The sequence below is a fragment of the Dysidea avara genome, chromosome 2, assembly GCF_963678975.1.
Source record: "Dysidea avara chromosome 2, odDysAvar1.4, whole genome shotgun sequence".
In the NCBI taxonomy this organism is placed as follows: domain Eukaryota; kingdom Metazoa; phylum Porifera; class Demospongiae; order Dictyoceratida; family Dysideidae; genus Dysidea; species Dysidea avara.
The window spans coordinates 36,342,215-36,364,864 of NC_089273.1; the positions used below are offsets into that span (position 1 = coordinate 36,342,215).

The 22,650-nt window shown below is 37.5% G+C and overlaps 2 long non-coding RNA genes across 6 annotated transcripts; one reads left to right on the plus strand and one right to left on the minus strand.

Moving 5' to 3' along the window:
• Window positions 1-1,829: 1,829 nt before the first annotated feature.
• Window positions 1,830-2,842, minus strand: LOC136247195 (uncharacterized). The gene is made up of 6 exons (XR_010697179.1): window positions 2,503-2,842; window positions 2,391-2,450; window positions 2,272-2,334; window positions 2,131-2,214; window positions 2,018-2,073; window positions 1,830-1,963 (listed from the first exon to the last, which is right to left on the minus strand). It is a non-coding gene; the product is annotated as an uncharacterized lncRNA (long non-coding RNA).
• A 541-nt stretch (window positions 2,843-3,383) lies between these two features.
• On the plus strand, window positions 3,384-15,606 carry LOC136247194 (uncharacterized). 5 transcript variants are annotated; one of them, XR_010697175.1, is made up of 7 exons: window positions 3,384-3,492; window positions 4,160-4,247; window positions 10,284-10,359; window positions 13,855-14,025; window positions 14,514-14,750; window positions 14,801-14,844; window positions 15,478-15,606. It is a non-coding gene; the product is annotated as an uncharacterized lncRNA (long non-coding RNA). The 5 variants fall into 5 exon arrangements; XR_010697174.1 differs by having other exon boundaries at window positions 3,385-3,492; window positions 13,855-13,953; XR_010697177.1 differs by lacking the exon at window positions 10,284-10,359 and having other exon boundaries at window positions 3,385-3,492.
• The last annotated feature ends 7,044 nt before the right edge of the window (window positions 15,607-22,650 follow it).

Below are 22,650 nucleotides of genomic sequence, written 5' to 3' on the forward strand. Positions count from 1 at the left end.
ACTGAAGCTTGGTTAAAAATGTACTGGCTATTAGGGTTTAGGTTCAGCTTTACCTTTAGGAAGTTAATTGAATCAAAAGTTTATTTTTTTCAATAATGCAAATTACTCAAGCAACAAGTAGGCACCAACCTACTATGCTGGAATAATTTTGTGCATAATAGGTACTTGATTAATATGATCCAATGACATCTGTTCTACCTGATTAAATGGTTACTGACACAAGGTCATTTACCTCCTTTGAGAATGACTGTTGAAATTTCAGCTTGGATGGTGTTTCTGTAATCACATTGCAATTGATATACTTATCCAGGAGACTGGAGGCATACGTGTCCTCGTAGTTTCTACTTATGGGAAAAATATTAAAAGTGCAAGTCAACTTGTTTATTATATATATGTGACTGGATCTACGAAAACCGTTCTTATCGCCCAAGACAGGAAGTTTGATTTTTTCACGCAAACACAAAGCTTAATGAATGCACTATCAAGTTTCACTGCCACAGTCGACCAGAGTAAAGTGGTCTGCTTTTGCTGGCTGCTTTTCTAGAGCACAGTGGCGAGCCGTACGAGTGGTCTGGGGTCTTGATGGAGCCCTGGCCAACCAGGTGATGGCTGTGTGTGGCTGTACAGCTCCGTGGTGCTGGACAATGACCTGTGCTGTAAATTTCCTTTCATTTTAGCCAGTTCTGAGCCCTGAATGGCCTATAACTTGGCCTAATTCATCCCAGCACGTCTCTTTTCAATTTTTGAACACCACCTTGCCTCCCACCCTTCTGGAGCTCGCCTGATACAGACAACCTCGGTTTAAAAACTATCTAAAATGGCGGGAAACTTAGCTGTTGACTACTTCTTCAGTGGATGATCAGGAAGGTAAGAACTTGTTGTGAAACGTGTGAAAATTTGGTATGCGTAGCTACCACCATTGGCCAGCTACAACACACAGAATATTTAAAACCGACGTTTCTCGATACTTTTAAATGGGCGATAAGACCGGTTTTCCCAGAGACAGTCACATATGCTGTTACAGAGAGTCAAAAGAGATAACTCTAGATCTGTGAAGATACTTACTATAAATGAATACTGGTCAGACTCTGACAATGGTATTGTCAATAGTTGGGTACCTAAGAACTTAATAGCAACTTTTCAAGCATAATGCTAGCATAATTGGTGATGCCAAACCATAAAGCCTTGCTTGTGAAATGCATCGGCTCATTGCTATCCATTCAGAAAGTGCAAAGATGGCTAATAAGGCAGGAAATATTGAGCATAATTGTGAGTAAATTGGGTTGAATTTTTTAGCACTGTAGAAGAGCATAATAGGTAAATTAAAGGCATACTAAAAGACAGGTGCTGGATACTTGAGTATTTAAAAAAACGTTTGGATCAGTACCACTTCCTAAAGGTAAAGCTAAACTCAAACCCTACTGGGATTAGTAGGTAAAGGCTGAACCCAAAACCTAACATTAGACTACTAGAATCATGAGAATTGGCCCCTTAGACAGTAAAAGGGCATAATACTATTGGTATGTACGCATCGAGCTGAATCCTCAAAAGCATTTAAATACATATGACTCATTTGACAAGTATGCAATTACACATGTTCTTGAAATTCGACTAATGTGTAATACTGCTTGACCCTCTAAAAATCTTTTCATTCACAACAGTGGTGTCCACACAGTAAATTTGGAAGTGTGAATATCACACTGAAACCGGTGTGAAATCTCTGCCACAGGGGACATACCAAATCCACTTCCGTGGTATGACCTTCACACTCCAACATATTTATAATATCGTTTGTATTTTAATTGTATTTCAAATACATTTTAATTGTATTTATGCAGCATTGTTAACACAGTTAAAATCACTGCTTCTTCTTATAGGATATCAGTGCCATTTGACAGCAGATGCCCATGCAGTTTTGGTTGTCAAGTTCTGACGTGACGTCCCTATCAGGATGGTGACATTTCTATAAGGAAAACATACAATGAATACACAAACTAATGAAATTTATAAAACGTACATTCAACCATCAGTGCAGGACTTGCATCGGTTGTGGTCCGTTGTGGCGACATCTTTCTATACAGGAAAAACATAATGAATACACAAACTCAGTAATGAAATTTATAAACGTACATTGTAGCCATCAGTGCATGGAACTCTAGATGTAAGCACTGGCATGCAGTGGGACTTTAGATAGTCAGCACTGATTGTACATCTCTATGATAGGAAAAACATAACAATGAACACACAAACTAATGAAATTTATAAACATACATTGTAGACATCAGTGGCACTCTACGCAGTCAGTATCATTGGTTGTCTGGTTTGGTGACATTTCTATATAGGAAAAGCAGAGTGTAATAAACACAAACTGATGAAATTTATAAACGTACATTGTAGTCATCATTGGGACTCTAGACAGGCTGCATTGGTTGTTTGCTTTGGTGATGTCTCTAGGAAAACAATAGTATAATGAACACAAACTAATGAAATTTATAAACATACAGCCATCACCAAGACTCTAGATGGTCAGTATTGGTTGTCAGGTTCAGTGACATCTCTATAGTGATAACAGAGTATAAATAAAATTAAACGTACATTATAGCCAACATTGGATCCAATTCCACTGATCATTTGTCATGCAGGTTTGGTGACATACCTAAAGAAAATGTCATAAACACACAGTGGAACCTCAGTTATCCGAACCCCTTGGGACCAGGGGTAGTCCATAAGCCTGAAAAGTCCATATCTCTGAAACTGCATGTGTATAAATAACCTTAAAATAGCATTTTTAAATATCAGTACTTTCAAATACCCTAATAGAACAGTCACTACTCTAATAGAACAGTCACTACTCTAATAGAGCAGTCATTTCCGTAGTTCGGTTAACCGAAAATCCTAATAACTGAGGTTCCACTGTAAATAAAATTTGCATACACTGTAGCCATTAAGCTAATGCGACTGCATCACTGCTAGTCTCGTACAGCCACTCCACATTCTTTTGCAATTAGGTCGCGGAAACTGAGAAATATCGGCTGGCTATTTTATTAAGTTGTGGTTCCACAGTCGATACAGAGGAACGAGTTGAGCTCCTTGGAGTTCCACTTAATTATCTGAGCCTGTAGGTTAAGTACCAATACACAAATTAAGTTCTCTAAAATTAACACGCACCCGCACTAACCTGAACTTCCTTCGGCAGGTCTCAGTACCCGCATGACCTGAGACGGATTCTGACTACTGCTCATGGCGTGTGGCACAATAAACACCAATAGTTTCCGCATAACTGAGAGCCAGAGTGGCTAAAAGCTAGAGAGACTATTGAAACTCAGCAGAAAACCGACTAAACTGTTACCAAGGTTACAACTCTAAGACTTCCCTTTTTTTTGTTTGAAAACTTCGGGAAGTCGGCAGAAAAAAAATCAGGTGTGACATGGAATTTAAAATTCGAAAACTGAAGGAGGAAGTTACTACTAGATACTGCGATAAATAAGACGGGTATGAGTGTACTGTAATAAATTGCGTGCGTACGAATCTTTTCCTTTTTATAATAGTCCCAGATCGTAGTGTATTTAATTTATTGCCACTCCAAGCAGATTCATTGTTTCGCCTGCTGCAAATACTCTTCCGCATGGTTTTATTCGTTATGCTGTTTTCTCAACATTTTATTCATTATACTCACGTGATTGCATAGCATCTACCAATAAACTTATATTATTTAGAATCACAACCAAGTTCACTGTATTTCAATGATGCTCTTAGCTTACTACTGAACATTTCCACTATATTCTTATCTCCAAAAGCTGTTGTGTGGAGCATGAATTTTGAAAATTATCAATTATAGCAATAAAGAATTTTGAAGAGGCAGGGTAAATTGCTTGCGACAGTAGTAGCACTGGAAACAGCTTACTACACATGTTTTTCCCGTGCTTTATTAAGTTTAGAAACTAGCCAGTCAAAAGGTAGACCTTCGTTAAGTTGTTACAACACGATCCATTCAAGGCGTTTAGTAACACAGGACAACTGAAAGTGCTAGTTCACTGGGTAGGCATGACTGCATTATGGTATATATAGTCAATGCATTGTGCATCTCTGTGTGTTGTGTTGCGTTAGTGATGTATTGATATCATTTATTACTAGTCAATCTGATACCGATACATTTTAGGTATTTGCTAGATACTAAATTGATACATGTTTACTTACAAGAGTTGTTCACAAGAAACAGCTTCTGGTGAATGGGCTGATATACATATGTGAGTTGAGTATGTTAGGGTCCGCAATCCGAAAAATCAACTTCTACAAATCAATCCCCCTACCATTGTGGGATGTTCATTGTAGTATCCCATTGCTTGATCCACCATGAAACTGGAGGCACGATTGTTGTCTTCACAGAAAGATTGTTTTCAGATGCAAAATTTATTTTTAAAATTTCGTGCTCCACACAAAGGATCGGATGAAACTTGCTACTTAGCCAAATCGTATCCAGAGATGATGTAGTTGAAAAGTACGCACAGAAGTAAGTAAATGATTTGCTGGGTGCCCAGCACAGGGTTGCTTTCTTTGAAAAACAGACAAAGAGATACGAAGTTTCGAATTCAAACTGCCCTACCACCCAGGGCGAGAGAAGCCAACTCTTCCTCATAGTGTTTTGATACAGTTGGGTGCATAGTCTGTCTATGCTGTTAGTTTGGAAAAGATCTGAGACTTCTCACCATCTGGGTGACGAGCGTCAAAATTTTCTGCAGCATCAAAGAATTATGCCGCGCTTTCTAGCCATTTCCAGCGCTTCTGCAGCCACAGCAACCATCAATTATAAACTAAAACTATGGTAAAAGATGTCCCTGAACGTTTGGTAGCAGCAGTTGTCAATTATTATTTCATCCACGGTTTCCACGCTTCGCTCTAAGGTATGCATCAAGGAGGCAGCAAAATCGTCCAAATTTGACTTCACCTCTCACACTCCACAGCAGCTTCAAATCTTTACTAGATCATTCTACATCACCATTATGCTGCAAAACATCCAAAACCAAACCGAAAAAAGCACAAAATCTTTCATTTTTGATTCGAGCTGGGTGGAGCTCCTGGTGAGCTGCTGGTATACTGCATCATATGAAATCACAGAAACACCAACTGCTACTACTACCAAACGTTTTGATCCATCATTTATCATCATTCTAAACAAAATTAAGTGACCAGTGTGGCATCAGAAGTACTGGAAAGCACTTTGGTACCATTGAGAGAATCCCTTGAAATGACGCACGAAAATTTTGACGTTCTTCACCCAGATGGTGAGAAGTCTCAGATCCTTTCCAGACTAACAGCATAGACAGACTATGCATCCAACCTTATCACATCACTATGAGGAAGAGTTGGCTTTTCTTGTCTTGGCTGGTAGGGCAGTTTGAATTCGAAAATTTGTCTTTCGTTTTCTGCTTTTTGAGAGAAAGCAACCCTGTGCCTAGAACCCAGTGAGTTATTTGCTTATTACTGTGCGTACTTTTTAACTACATCAACTCTAGATAATATCTAGCTAAGCAGCAAGTTCTATCCTGTTCTTTGTGTGGAGCACGAAATTTAAAAAATAATTTTTGCTTCTCACGAAATATTAAAATCGATATTTCTGTGAAGGCAACAATCGTGCCTCGGGTTTCATGGTGTATCTAGCAATGGGATACCACAATGAACATCCCACAATGGTAGGGGGATCGATTTGTAAAAGTTGAATTTTCGGATTGCGGACCCTAAGTATGTGTGTGTAGTCTGTGTGGGTGCATGTGCAATGTACTTTTCTATACCACCAATATGAGCTTTACCTGATAGCAACTGTTACACACAAGTAATTGCTTAGAATCGTGCTGTACGGTGTGAATGGAGACTGCTTTTAGAGCCGTGATATACAATAATTTCACTGCTAGATTTTGCTTCAGTTTTGCAGGTGCCTTGTGGCCTTTGCTACAGCACATGTGTTTTTAAAAACTAGTAAAGCACCCTTCAACACTTTGATACTCCCACGCAAAGTACTATATTTGCTCATACAGTACAGTTATACAGATACCTGTAATTTCACTAATACAGTGTAGTACAGTAATGTAAGAAATGTTATCAAAACAGCCACACTCAAACAGCATAATTAATCAAAAAGTATGACATAGAATATAATGTAGTAAAACTAATCCTACCAGCGTGCTTCTTGTGTATGTATTAAGTTGTCTCAGTGCATTCTGCTCTGTTTCATACAGCTGTATGTATATTGGTAGGACACAATAACAGCAAATTGTCATTTCATACTTTCAATTACGTACCTCATCTACAAAATTGTTTATATTAAAGATTTATTCAAAAATACTGTTCAATTACATTGCTTTGTGAGGAGCTATCTGATAGAACGGGTGTGTTGGAATAATTTGTTTACCTTTTGTAGGTGAATGGTTTAGGTGGTGCCCACAGTCAGCCAAAGGCCAGCTGTGGGTGCATGCCTGATTTAGTGAAATTGTTTTGCAAAAGGTACTGACGACAGGAGCTCATTGAATCCTATGGACAAGGGAGCATGTACATGTATACTGTAACTCCGTACACTACCAATACTAGGGCAAAATTCAAACATGGCGTCCAGGTTACTATGTATATAGTTGGTTACATCATTCTTACGCACAACAGGGATACACTAAATTGGCTGCTACTCTATCGTCTTATGTAAAGCTGCTTCAATAGGAAGATCATTGAGTCGAAGGTAGAGCTTGGAATAGTCAAGTGGAGTAAGATTTTACGTGATTAGTGACTGTAGAAAGACTGTCCTGCTAAGCCTGTGCTCTAGATACCTCCATCATGCCATTGAACTTCGTTTCCATAACTTTGCTTCATCGCAGCGGAAACGTGATGTACTCGAGCATGTGCCTCTACATAATATCCTAATTAGGAAATTTTAAAAGATACGTATTATAGTACATGGCAGCCATGTTCGAATTTTGCTGTTTACAGTTACATGCTCCCTTGTCCATAGGATTTGATATGCTCCTGCTCACGATCATATACCATGTATTGTATCTTATGTGCAAACACACATTACCAACTTGTCAGATACTGTAGAGCTCTCAGAGTCTGATGTATTCCCTCTACACAAGGGCTTAAACTTTGTGCCAACAGCAAGGCTCTTACTTTCTGTCGAACAATAAGAAATCTTCAAAAAGGACCATCTAATAGAACTGACACTGAGAGAAAATAATAAAGCAGTGATAAGCACTATTGTGAGCTTGCAACTATACTGCAACATTGGAGGGAATACTAAAATGAAATATCAGAAATTAAAGCTGCAGGTTTCATAGTATCTAATCTCACAAGACGCGAGCATGCCTTGCCCAGAGACTTTGCCAGGTCAAAACCCTGGTAATTCAAAAATGTGACAATGGGACAGATATTGTGGTCCAAAATAAATGTGAACTTAATCATCTGCAAGACCCTGTCACTCAGACAGAATTGGATAGTGTTCCACTAGTATTCTGTAATAACATAAATAAATATCTCCTGGATCTCTAATGACCAACTTCTAGGCAAAAAGTCAGTAGACTTGCTCTCCACCAAAGAACTCCCAACTGTGTGTGCATGTGTGTGTGCATGTGTGTGTGTGTGTGTGTGCGTGTGTGTGTGCAGGGATGGGCAAGAACTGTTAGATTACCAGCCATTGTATCTGTCAAGGTCATAGAGGCTTTTGTTGTATTGTAGATTGATTCTCCAGCTAGTGTCAGTAAGTATAAACTTACTATTCGATATTGAGCAGGCAGGTGGCACGGAACTATTTATTTGACTAAACAGCAATGGAGTAAGAATGCTTACTGACACCCAAACACTAGTGCCAACTTCAGTCATTGCTCAGGCTGCCAGACTGAAGTAGAAATTAAATGTCCGCTAGTATAGCTGCAGGTATAGATCCCCTTGTGTTATTGCCTACTCAACTAATGTGAAATTTTTAATTACACTTGTATGTATATATATGTCACATACTGAAGGTCTCCAAACTCTGTTGTAACCAGGCACACATACTGAAAGGCGTGTGCCTGGTCACTGTAATTGTGTCAAAAAATTGTGTATGTGTCTCTGTTTATATTTAATGCCCATCAAAACTTATTAGCATTAACAAGCTTACCTTTTGTGACTAGTTGCTACAATTGTTCAGGTGGCACAGTGAGCCATGCCAGCAGATGAGCTCATGAGCAACATATGTTTTAATGTTTACAACCTTGTTTGATATTGTAATGTACATTTGTATATGTTTCATCCTTTGGGGAAACAAATATGGAATAACGGATCAGTGGAATAATGGAATTAAATTCTATAGCTTATAGTAGTATTTGTAGCTTATAGTAGTATTTGTACCCTCTACAGCGCTAATACACTCCTCACCTTGTAGTAACTCCACTGAGAATGCAGTTGCAAAGACAGTAATAGACCAATCCTCACAGTAATCTTTAAATAAGATGCATGCAAAGTAATCACTGTGTAACAATCTAACTACTCTGAACTACCTTCAAATACACTACACTTCACTACACATTCGCTATAACACTATAAGTTCTTTTACTATCCTTGCTTATATCAGCTGTCACACACGAGTAACTGCATGAATTTATTAGTGCACTCTATCTTCTAGAAATCTATAGTCTCGTCCCCAGCTGCCCATGCACTTGATCACGCAAAGGTCATTAGTCCAACTTCTTGGTCCAGGAAGTGCGCATTAATCAAGACTCACGGTTAGGCATGAGGCTATTATGCTCCAAAAATTGAGCATTATGCTTTTGAGCAGTGCTCAAAAAATCACCTATTATGCTTTTGAGAATTGCCCATTATTCCCAAAATTATGCCACAATAGTTGGCTAATAATGCCAGTTTATTGCTGTATCAGACCATTTTCAATGATGTTTAAGCTTCCAATAGTCTTAATTCTTTAGCTGGTTGCTGTATTAGAGTATTTCGTTTCAATGTGACTGCTTTATTAGAGTAAATGATATTCAGTGACTGCTCTATTAGAGTATCTCGATCTTTTTTAACGGAATTGTGCAATCTGCAGATTTTCCTACTGTTAAAGCTTTATAATCACCTCAAAATGCTAGCATAATTCCTGATTCACACACATACCTATTATGCCCGAAATTATGCCGGCATAATCGCCGCATCCCTACTCACGTTAGTGAGGCACGTGGCCAAGAAACTACAAAGCACATGCCAAATTAAAAGACGCGTGGCCACTACTGTGAGTTATTTACGTGTAGGGACAGTTTTGCAATATTAGCCCTGGATTATGCAACATCTCTCAATAGATTTGTATTGCGTTATGTAATTTAAAAAATCTTTTTTGTAGTAGTAGTAGTAGTAGTTTTTTTGTGACCGGTATTAACGCGTATTTAGACATATTTCACTTTATTTCTCAACCTTGTGTTACATCTTATACCAGTCAACTTACCCATGTTTGTACAGTCCATCTAACACTGACATTATCTAATCCTGGTTTGTTCATATGCGTATTTTCTTCGATCAAACCTCTAATCCCTACAATAACTTTTAAAGACACGAAGTGTACACAAGCCCTAATGTAATGTCTGATAAACAAGTTGTAAAACCGTGTAGAACCGTAAGTTCCCTACGGAAGTAGTTTTAAGAAGAAATCTTTTAAAGTCCATTTAGTGCCACGCCTCATGCAAGTGTTGATAATTGGCAGATGTCTTATAAACAAGTGTGAAAGCGTAGACAACTTAATACTGCTCCAACTTGAGATGTTGAATATTGAGACATGCTAAAGCCAATTGTTCCAGGTGGCCTTGATACACACTATCAGCTCCACCAAAACTAAATTCCATCACACAGTTTAGCAAATCAACAGAGGTATTAAGCATATTATCACCATTATTGTCCAAGGTGAAAAGTTCCGCCTTACAACCATCTGGGCATAATCAGTTAATAGCAACAAATCACTATTTAAACCCAATATTCCATTCCACTGATGCCCCAAGCTGCCTGCATTGTTGCTTGAGTCTGAGTATCTGGCCTCAATAACCTGCGACAGCGGTAGCACTAGATAAACAGTTTACTGCAAATACATGTACACCTTCATTTGTTATAACATGACCCATTCCAGGTGTTTAGTAACACAGGACAAAGTGTTAGTTCACTGGATAAGCATGACCGCGTTACCGTAGTCAAAGGCTTTGCTTTTGCATTGTGTGTGTGTGTGTGCATTGTGTTGTGCTAGTGATGTATTGATATCACTTATTACCAGTCATTATACCAATACATTTTAGGTAATTGCTAGATACTAAATTGATGTGTGTTTTACTTATGAGAGTTGTTCACAAGAAACAGAATGGGCTGATAAATGTGAGATAAGTTTGTGTAGGGTATATGTGTGCGTAGTCTGTGCTGGTGTGCATGTACTCTATGTGTGTGTGCATGCAATGCACTTTTCTGCACCATCAACAACACTTATCTAGTGTGACTGGAGACTGCTTAAATTTACTAAAGCTGTGCTATATGCAACACCACATGCATGTAATGAAATATACTACCTTGTTCTTATAAACAAAGGTGATGCTACAGTAAAATTAATGACCTTGACAGATACAATGGGTGGTAATTTAACAGTTTTTCCTGACGATAAACAAATGTTTCATCAATTGCAGCTACATGTACATACAGTACTTCATACAGTGTAAGAATCTATTGAACCTTATACATGTATGTGGTGTTAAAATGAGTAAAAAATTATCTTCATTTGGCTTTAAAATGCTTTTGATTTTTCTGAAAACACTTCATAGTGTCCTATGGCATCTTTTATCCCTTTCTAACCCTGCAAAAGTTGCATAACTAACTAGTTTGTTTTTTACCTGTACAGAATGCTATCTCAGTTGCAGTAATGCCCATTCTCTAATATTTAGTTGCTATGGACCATCCAAAGGGGAAATAATTCATTGATTATAGTGACATCATGGCAGAGCATTATACCATAAACGATGAAAGTTTGACGTGACTTAAGTTTGGCAAAATTCGTTAAACTTTTATTCATCAATTAACTATTTTATATTGCTCGCTATTGGCTGTGTGGTGAATTCATCATACTTTCATCCGCCAACCTGCTTCACAAGCTGATTCGCCAAACTTAAGTCTCGCCAAACTTAAGTCACGCCAAACTTCGTCATTTACTGTTAAGTCATCTATTATTATCAGAGGCTTTGCTTTGTTTATGTAGCAGTTGTGTATATATCTATGTGAGGCAGCATATATAAGTTAATTGGCTTGAGCATCGGTAATGGTTCAACCTGCTTTATGCTCAGTTGCTATTGTTGACCAAGAAGCTTAAGCTTCACTCACACATCTATGTCCGTAAATTTATTTTATTGTTGAAAATGTGTCTCCTTATTATTCATCTATTTGTCTTGTTTGATCATATACGTGAGAACTTTAGTGTATTTAAGCACAGTGCCATGGGGGAACTGGGTAACTCTAATTAATGCACACCAAAAAGTGAATGGGCTAAATGCCAAGTGTATACACATATTTTCTTCCTTAAGATACAGTAGTTCTATAGCTACTACATTTGAAGTACAGTGGTCCCTCTATTATCCAAACTCATTGGGCCCTAAGTACTGAAGTTTGGATAATGGAAAAACTGAAGCCCATTTATTTTTGTACAAAGTAGTGATTGAAAAGTTATAAATGATACTGGTACAGGTATCTAAAATATATCGCAGTATGATCATATCAAGCTGAAGGCATATCATATCAAGGCATATTAAGCTTCGTGCCAACAGCAAGGCTCTTACATTATATTTTCTGTCATACAATAAGAAATCTTCGAAAAACACCATCTAATAGAACTGACACTGAGAGAAAATAATAATGCAGTGATAAGCACTACTGTAAGTAAGCTTGCAACTATACTGCAACATTGGAGGGAATACTTTAAATCTAATCTCACAAGATGCGAGCATGCCTTGCTCAGAGACTTTGCCAGGAGACTAAACCCTGGTAACTCAAAAATGTGACAATGGGGCAGATATCTTGGTCCAAAATAGATGTGACTACTGTATGTCACAGATGAACTTAATCATCTGCAAAACCCTGTCACTCAGAGAGAATTGGATAGTGTTCCATTAGTATTCTGTAATAAGATAAATATTTCCTGGACCTCTAATGATCAGCTTCTAGGCAAAAGGTCAGTAGACTTGCTCTCCACCAAAGAATTCCCAACTGTGCGTGCGTGCGTGCGTGCGTGCGTGCGTGCGTGCGTGCGTGCGTGCGTGCGTGCGTGCGTGCGTGCGTGCGTGCGTGTGGGATGGGCAATCAAACGCTAATGTGATTACATAATTTTTACAATTCTGTTGAAACCACATGCTAACTTGTTAATTTGCATCCATATAATGAATTCTTATAAACAAAGGTGATGGTACAGTAAATCAGTAAATGACCTTGACAGATACAATGGCTGGTAATCTAACAGTTCTTCCTGACAATAAGCAAATATTTCATCAATTGCAGCTACGTACAGTACTTCATAAGAACCTAATGAACCCTGTACATATAATGTGTCATTAAAATGAGTAAAGAGTTATCTTTATTTAGCTTAAAATGTCTTTGATTTTTCTGACAGGGAACTCATCTTCATAGTGTCTTATGGAATGTTTCATCCCTTTCTAACCCTGCAAAAGTTGCACAATTAAGCAATTAAGGAGTGTTGTTTTTTACCTGTACAGAATGTTATCTCAGTTGCAGTAATGCCCATTCTGACCATCTAAAGGTGGAGAATAGGGAAATAATTTATTGGATAGTGACATCATGGCAGACCATTATGGCAATGAAAGTTTGGCGTGTCTTAAGGTTGGCAAATTTGGTGAGTTGAAAAAATTTGCCATAACTTTTACTCATCAATTAGCTACGTATATTGCTCACTATTGGCTGTGCGGTAAATTCGCCAAAGTTTCATCTGCCAACCTGCTTTGCAAGTTGATTCGCCAACTTAAAAGTCATGCCAAACTTTCATTGTTTACAGTACAAGTCAGATATTATCAGAGGCTTTGCTTTAATTTGTTTATGTACAGTAGCAGGTGCATGTACGTCTGTGTGAGGCAGCATATAAAAGTCAGTTGGCTGGAGCATCGGTCTGGTATTAAATGGTTCCAGCTTTGATGCCTGCTTGTGCTCAGTTGCTATTGTTGACCAAGAACGAAGCTTAAGCTTCACTCACATGTCTATGCCCTTAATTTATTTTCATTGGAAATGTATCTTCTTACTATTCACTGAGAAATTCCATTTGTCTTGTCTGATCATTTATGTGAGAACTTCAGTGGGTGTCATGGGGAAACTGGATAACTCTAATTAATGCACCTCAAAAGTGAACAGGTTAAAATAAATGTAAAGTATGCACATTTTTTCTTCCTTAAGGATTTCTAGTGCATTTGAAATACAGTGGTCTCTCTAATTACAGGTATCCGAACTCATCAGACCCTACTGTAAGTATAGATAATGGAAAAATTGGATAAATTGGATAAATGAAGCCCATTCATTTATATACACAGTAGCTAGTACTGGACGGTATTGAAAAATTATAAACATTTTCCGTTATCTAAATAATATTACGGTACTTCCATATCAAGCTGAAGCTTATGTTAAGTGAGATTCACTGTGATATATACTTATCATGAAATAGTTCATGAAGCAAGGCACATTTAGATCCATGTCATGAGCTTCAAGGGTGGATGCATGCTTGTTCTTCTGGTGAGCAGCTCATGAATTCACAAGCTGTTCAACCTTAGTATTATTACTACGACATTTGTCAGTTTCATTAATTATTCGAAATGTGCTTCATTCTCCTTTCAGGTGAACTGGAAGCCAAGATATTATTATTTGCTAGAAGTCTATACTTGGTGGTGGGCCGGCTGCTTATGGGGAAACCGTTAAACAACGTAAAACTTGATGGTAAGTCTCTCAGTGTGCAGTGTGAGTGAGTGTGCAGTCAGTCAGTGAGTGAGAAACATTACTGGACAAAGTGTAAGGATTCTTACTGTCTATGTATGTGTGATAAGCATCTACATAATTACATGTATATTTAATTAAGTCCTGATTAACAGGGCCATAGCAAGGGGTCCACTGCTCTGGTTTTGGTTGGATTACCTTTCAGCCACTGTGAATTTTGCAGGGGATTGAGATACTCTAATAGAGCAGTCAGTGCAGTACTCTAATAGAGCAGTCAATACGATAACCCTAATAGAGTAGTCAGTTATAGGTTTCAGTTACCAATCTTACAGTCAGAATCACATCAGAGGATTAAATTGTTACCTATGAGGAAAACCAAACCACTGTATAGTACAGTGTAGTGCAAGTATATTATGGTTTTGTATAGTGATGTGTGCTTGTTACAGTGGACGGTTTTGTTCACATCCTAATACAGTGGTTCCTCTATTATCCAAACTCATTGGCCCTTGCTCATGAGTGTATGTTAACATACAGGGGTGTACATGTACTATTGTTCTCTACAGGACTTGGATGATACCCTACGCTGTAATGTAAAAGATGACAATTCTGTGTAAGTTGTGGGAGCTACGTTGTTGAGGTTTCCTGAACAAGGTGGCTAAAAGAGGAACACTATTATACAGAGGATCAGGCTGTTGTGTGTTTGAGTATTCTACTTGCATACTACCCCTGTTGCCAAGATTACTGTGTGAAGAATTCTCTATCCTGATCCTGATCAGATAAGAAGTCTCGATTCTGATCAGGTAAGACAGTTGATAGAAATGGTATTGTGTATTTTTCATCATATTTTTAGGTTCGGCTGTCCTTTGTAATGTGGAGAATGACTGGAATGGAAAGGTGTGTGTACGTGCGCATGTGTGTGCACTAAAATCATGCTTTACAGTGTGATGTTATACTGCTTAAATTAATTATAAGTCATGTTGTACAAAGGGATGGAAGACTGCTCATATATTTATAATCAGTGTGTAGTGCTAAATGACTACGTTCAAGAGAGAAAAATGCTTGGGTAGAGTGCATGCATCTTATTTTAACGAGCACTCAAAATTTAGGCCACCAAATGATGTGTGTGCAAGTCACTTGTGTGTGTGACTGTTGGCATGTGAAAGTATCCTAACAATTAGAGCTTGTAGCTTTGTATTAATTGGTGTTTAATAAATATTATGTGGAAAATGTACTGTAGGATGTGTTATTGAGTTGAGTGTGTAGCGCATACCAATTACCCACATCTCACTTTTGGTTGAAGTGGAGCTTAGGGTGCCCACGTCTTCACCTGCAAGACATAGTATGGGTTATTTGCCACAAAAGGAATTGTCAGCACCTGAGGAGTGCACAGGTGTCTCTCTGGGTAGGCACAACTTTTGTGTGTGATTTTGTGCGTACAGTCTCTATCTGTACACTGGTACATTTTTATGTACATGTTGCGTGCCAATAGTAAGTGTACTAGGAAGTTATGTATTCATTTTTTTGCAGTGCCAGAATTATCGGTTTGTGTCAACAGTGAAGTACATGGAACCTGTGCCTCTCAACCATGTCAACAAGAATTTTGTAACTGTTAAAATAATTGATTTCTGTGTGTTTATCATTATCCATTAATCATCACGTGCATGTTTACCAGTACGGGGTACATGCATAGGTGCATTTCTAACGGTAGATACTGTAATGTTGTCTTAAGAAAGCTAGCTAGCAGCATTATGCACGCATGGGCATGGTGGGTGATTCGATTTTAGGACCTTGGAAACGTCTTGCGCAAACATAAGTGGCTACAGCAAAAAGACGATTTTCTTTCTGCAGTTCAACGGTATAATATTATAAGCATGCTAAACTCACTGTCGTACTAGTTGTACGAAGATTAAACTTCATAAAAAGTCTATGGCACTGAACGGCGACGTGTACAAGGCAGTAACTCGAATAGGACTCACTGTAAACATCACGTGCTAACAAACTGCGCAAATATCACGGATAAATGTGACCAGATTTTACAGAACCAATCCAAATCGCACATCAGGCAAAATCAAACTAACACCACCAGTGGATAGCTACACTATCGTACTACAAGTTTTGACCCTCAGCACTACTCAAACTACACGAGGCTGGTTTTAACACACGTCTTTTCTGGGTGGTGTGGAGTGCTCAAATGGCGGTTTCAGGCCTTGTGAAGGACCTGGCTTGGCAAGAGTCAGTGGTTTACTGGTGGACAGCCTTATAATGTTGGCCAGACGTGTTCTCTGCTGATTTTGCTACATATCAGCCACTAAGGAGCCAGCACAGCCCTGTAATCTGGTGTCTGGACTCCAATCGTGGTCTGCCTCCATTTTGAGGTCTAACTTTTGCCCTCCCCGCCACCCCCCAGCCTCCACCCCCCAGCCTCCACCCCCCAGCCTCCACCCCCCAGCCTCCACCCCCCAGCCTCCACCCCCCAGCCTCCACCCCTTTGTGAGCACTCGTGATACTACTTCGCTCGTCCAACTGCTCAGAGTTTCTATCTTATTTGGCGGGAAACTGTACAAGCAGCTACAAGAACTGGAAGTGGCTTGAAAGGTAACAGATTGATGCATCTTTTGTGTAAGTTTCATACGCGTGCTTGCTATCCTTGGAGAGTTATGCTGGCTTCAATTCTTTAAAACCGTTTATCTCGGAACTTCTAATGTGCGATTTGGATCGTTTTACCAAAATCCAGTCACAAATACAGAAGTATACAGATGCTCGTGTGAAGTTCATACTTCCTCCAGATCATACTTAGGGGTTTGGTATGAAAATGGCTTTCATACCTACGGTATAAAAGGCATTTAGTGTGATAATCATACTTTATGGTGTGAATTTCACACTTCCGAATTTACTGTGCAGTGAAAAAATTCACCATAAATTTCCTGTTGGGAAGCCATAAAATACATGGTTCATTACTACCCAGACTAGTAGTGGTGCCAAACCTTATGTGTGTGCTTTTGACACTTTTACTGTAATCACAAATCATCTGGTTGGCCGAAATGTTATTTCTCTTGGGGCAAAAGTCCATTTTTCTTTTTAGCTGTTTTCAAGGTTCAGCTCAACTTGTTTGTACTGTATTCACATAATACTTTTTTTCCAAAATATTGCACACATTATGCCTAATACTACCTTGCTTTAATGCACACGTTGTCATGCTCATTGCCACACTCAAGTGTTGTTGAGGGTCCCTGTGTAGTGTTCCCTGCCAGTCCACCAGCATGAAAGGAAGTTAAAACGACTTTAGGGGAGACTTGTTAAGAGTGCATGTTTTCTCACGTCATGTTCATCTGATTATTGCTTGATTATTGGCAGCCTCTTCCGATTTGCAGTGACATCAGACATCTTGCATTAGCTTACAGCACAGAGCTACTGACTGTGTGAGTATGAAGCAGCTGGTATTTTATTCTTTGGAGTTACAGTTTGATGGTTTGTGTCTAAGTTTAACATAAATGCTAACAATTTTGCATTGAAATGTTTGTCATCTTATTAACGAACAATCGATGTACTTGCACACAGTGCATATCCGACATTTTAGACAACTGTATGACTAACACATATCCATAACCAAACTTGAAGGCATACTTAGTGAGTAGTGAGTGGTATAAATTCCCTTCCTCCTCACCACCATAGTGCTAGCATAAACTCAGATTGAGAAGGATATGTGTGTAGCTATTTGGATAACTGTACAGGGATCCCAACATCTTAAAATTGTTTTTAGACCATTAGCACTTTAAAGTACCAGCTGCAGTGGCTGGCACGGACACATCTTTAAAAGTATTATAAGCGACTGAGTAGCATAGCTGTGGTGCAATGAACCTTGTGGAAGTGTAGCATATTGGTGTAGTGTTGTGATAATCATAACCTTCATGTTGTATGAATATATATATTAACATTTTTTAGTTTACCACACAAATTCTTTAATGCTGTAAACATCCTTTGGTAAGGTAAGTTACATGGTAAAATTTCATTTTGCTATCATTTCTCAAAAGTGGGGACAATGTACATTAAGTAATGAAATTTTGCAAATCAAGGAAATTCTTCAACTTTTATTTTCCAAATAGCCATTCAGTATATTGCTCTATATTAGGCTGAACTGCTAAACTTTTTTCAGCCATACTACTTTGCATTCACAAATTAATTCAATGTATCCACACTAGTGGCTATCTTATCTATGAATGTGCAATGTATTAAAATGTTGAAGGGTAATAAAATAACAATTCTGAGAACTTACAAGGTATTGAACAAGAATTACATAGTACACATCAACTTTTAAGGAGTGACAGATGTAAACTATAACAGAACAATAATAAAATAATGTTACAGTATCTTGTAACACGGCAATGTTTATCCTTGATCATGTTATTGTGTTACTTGTGTACACATACCACACTTCATGGTTATTACTGGAATAATGTCTGTGGACTAATGATCAACATGATAATATGACAAGGATGCAGGCAATTATGTGAACGAATACAGACACATTTTAAAGTACGCATTGCATGTAATGGTACTTTGCATAATGAGTATGCATCACTATGGTCTGTTATGAAGCATACAGCTACATGTTTTTAGGTGAGATATTAGGAGAATGTTGAAGCATTATTATAGTTAATAAGCAAACTGACAGTCCACAGTGTTTATATACGCAGTAGCAAGTTTTAAATGTGTAAATTTAAAATGGACAGGTGTTTTCTTGGTGCCTGTATAATACACACACTGGTAATGTCAAATCAGCATTCGATCCCATCACTTTTCAGGAGATTTTTGTATATAAGACGAAATGATGACTACTCTATTAGAGTATTTTTACAAATTATATTGAGTTTTTAACATTTTTCAACCCACACACTCCTACAAACATAACATCAAAAAGATAGAAGGTTTAATTCATCCTTTTAACTAATTCAGAAGAGCTACATCCCTTCCACTATTCCAGTCAGTTCCTAATTATTTTTGTAAACAAGATATAATTCTGGAGTTAGCTATATTCACAAAATTGGAGGAGACCCACAATTGTTAAAACTTATTCCAGCATATTAGGTGCAGGCCTGAAACAAAAGGATGTACTGTGCATTGCTGCAATATCCTACAGTAGGTCTGCTAATGAAATACATTGAGAAAGGTATTGTAAAGGTTTAACTTCAATGTTTCAACTACAAACTAATGTTTATCTGTTTACCCTTTTAATACACCAGTAGAATGCTTTTTTCCACTGAGTGCAATTTCACAGACCTGTACGAGGTGATCCATATTTGTGACCGGGCCTGCGAAAACAGGGCATGTGGGCACAAACTATACCCCGTAATGTTACAGATCATATCTCAGTATTCGAATAGAATATTTGCATTCTGTAACTTGCAATATAAAGCCAATTAGCATATTAAGAGTTGAAAACTGCATTGCCATAGCATAATGGTACAAAACGTTATGAGTGATGAAACTTTGAAAAAGTAAGCAAAAATCATGTGCCCACATGCCCTATTTTCACTGGCCCAGTCACATTTAGTCTAGGCTGTATATCAATAACAGAGTTTTCCAAAGGCTTTTTACATCTGTTATTTACTACTATCCCTCATCTCCAATATGCATACATATACTGCACACTATTGATTTTGATTTGGCAGTTTATGATTCAGAATGTCAGTGTATCCACACTAGTGGTTATCTTGTACATGAATGAGAACGGTGTTAAAATGTTGAAGGATGATAAAATAACTATTCTGAGAACTTACAAGCTATTGAACAAGAATTAGTACACATCCATTTTTAAGGAGTGACACATGTAAACTATAGCAGAACAGTAATAATAATGTTACAGTATCTTGTAACATGGCAATGTTAATCCTTGATCATGTTATTGTGTTACTTGTGTACGCATACCACACTTGATGGTTATTACTGGAATAATGTCTGTGGACTAATACATGATGTGACACAGAAGCAGATACTTTTTTGATATGTATAATTATGTATATACAGTCACAATGTAATGTATGTATTGCATAATTATAATGGCACTTCTCACCATGTGTATGGTCAGTACAGTCTGTAATACAACATAAAGATACTTGCTTTTAGGTATATAGTTTATTTAGATATATAATGGAACTACTACTAATAACAGTACTACTATAATGTACTAGTACTAGAATCACAAGTACCAGTATACAAGTCTCCAGCCACTAGCATTAGTACCAGCCACTATAACTACCGCCAAAACAACTAGCACTACTTCAAGCACCAGTACAAGGCCGCAGGCACCATCATGTCCACCAGTGCTACCAGCACTACTAATACAACAATCAAAAGTACCAACAATCTTAACTGCAGCATCTGCATTATAGTATGCCACTGACACTACCTCCACCACCACAAGGAGCAGCACCAGTAGAATAGTACTTGAATTGACAATGTCAGTGTGACACTGTCCTCCTTGTCATTGTCATCATTCTGTTTGTTGTCATCATGATGATGTTCATCCCAGTCACCATTACCATCCTTATCACCAATCACCATCATCAAACATCAGTTACCACCACCACCACTACAAACACCACCAACACCACCACAACCACAACCACCACCAGCCTCAACATCACCATCATCAATCATCATCATCATCATCATCACGGTCACTGTAAATGTTGCCATAATAAAACCAACTCCAATCACATAATATTTAAAACATGCAAGATATTGCTGATGTTATTAGTTTAATAAACAAAGAAAAATCTTAATTAAACAATGCATTGTTATATAAATATGCTACCACACATCGATCATTTAAAAATTTTATTCACTGCATAATAATTGCTTTAGTGATGATAATGGCAGAAATGTGTGGATTAGTGTTTCTTCAGATTTGGGCAGTCTGTGCTAACAATGTGATTTATGTTCTACCAGATAATTCATTAAATACAAGTTGTCCGTCTGAACCCTGCGCTACACTCAGTCAATACTTACTTGAGAATAATGGCACATTACCTGTTGTGTCAAATGTTGAATATCACTTGTTACCTGGAGAACACCAGGTAGCACCAAACATAGAGTTATGTGGCTTGTGCAACTTAACATTTTATGGAATAACTGACAAAGACTCTTCACCTGTAGTGCTAATTAGTTGTTTCCAATCATGTATATACATAACTGACTCCAGGTATGTTGTTATTAGAAACATAGCATTTCAGCAGTGTGACTTAATCCATGCTTATGTTCATGAAACTAACTTGATGCTTACGGAATTTTGGTCATGTGAAATTGGAAATGTTACCTTTTTACGCTATGGTTTAGTTGCAAATAATTTATTAGGAAAGTCTCAGTTATATAATATTGTTATTGATTAACAGATAAAAAATCTATTGCATACTTCAATTATCATGGAATCCTTTTAACATACAAAGATTTATCAAATAGCAGTTGTGATCATCACTTTATAGTGTTACACAAGCGACGTACCTAGGGGGGTTTCCAGGAGTTTCAGGAAACCTGTTTGGATTTTACACACTACTTGAAACATTAAGAAATTGAAACTTCAGTTTTCCAGAATCTGGAATCTATCATGGAACAGGACACATTTAAATGTTTTATCTATAGTTTCTAACATGATACTGATTGATAGTAACATTTATAGCATTCTGAATTATGATTTTGGTGAAAAAATTGAGATGCTCTAATAGAGCAGTCAGGTAATATAAACTACTCTAATATAACAGTCACTTAGCTGTAGTGGAAACCGCTTTTCAAAATTCCTATGTAAGCCCCTGGTGTTGGATGTTATCAGTATTTATAGCCCGGATGGTGACATTCTACAAGTTACTCCATACACTGATTCTGTGCCAGAATGTATTGCTATAAGATTACTGCAAACATTGTATAATGTATCCATCCCAGTTAGTAACTCTCATTTTCATAATGTAGATCAAAAGATTTTGTTTATAGATATGGCTTCATCTCTAACTTACAATACTGTATTAATTGGGAACTGTCTTTATGAGATCATTAATCAATTTACCATTACTCAGAATACCTATATTCCAATTTCAAGCTGTTCATTAAAATTTTCATCGCATAATTGGAATAATTATTGATACAGAGATCACAAACACTCCAATCAACAATACTCCAATCAACTATATCATTCACAACAACAATATAACTATAAAAACTTGTGTTGTTCTAAATAAATAAGTGTGGTTTTCTAGTGATACACAGTTTGAAATGTTTCCCTAAATATAAAACAAAATGCTCTTATTTAGGCCCTGCAATAATTTCTGGTATATTCAAGGCTGATGTACTACTATCTTTTATTGTAGTGAATGTACAAATTATGGGGCCAATAAACGTATCGAATATTCATACCACTGCAGTTTATTATAACCTTCAAAGCATCTGATGTTATATTTGGTAATGACATCATAATTCATTCATGTACTTGTGATCAAGTTATATTTCTTCATTTAGATTCAACTTATATAAAGTTAAAGCAAAACAGCAGCATTACAATATCTAACAACACCGTTCAAAAAGAATTAATAAATGTCGACCGTGATCTATACAGTACTCCTTATCCATACTGTACATTCCAGTTTATTGGAGCACAAAATGTTTCCACAAATACAAACCCCATGATTACAGAATCATTTTGGATAACAACAT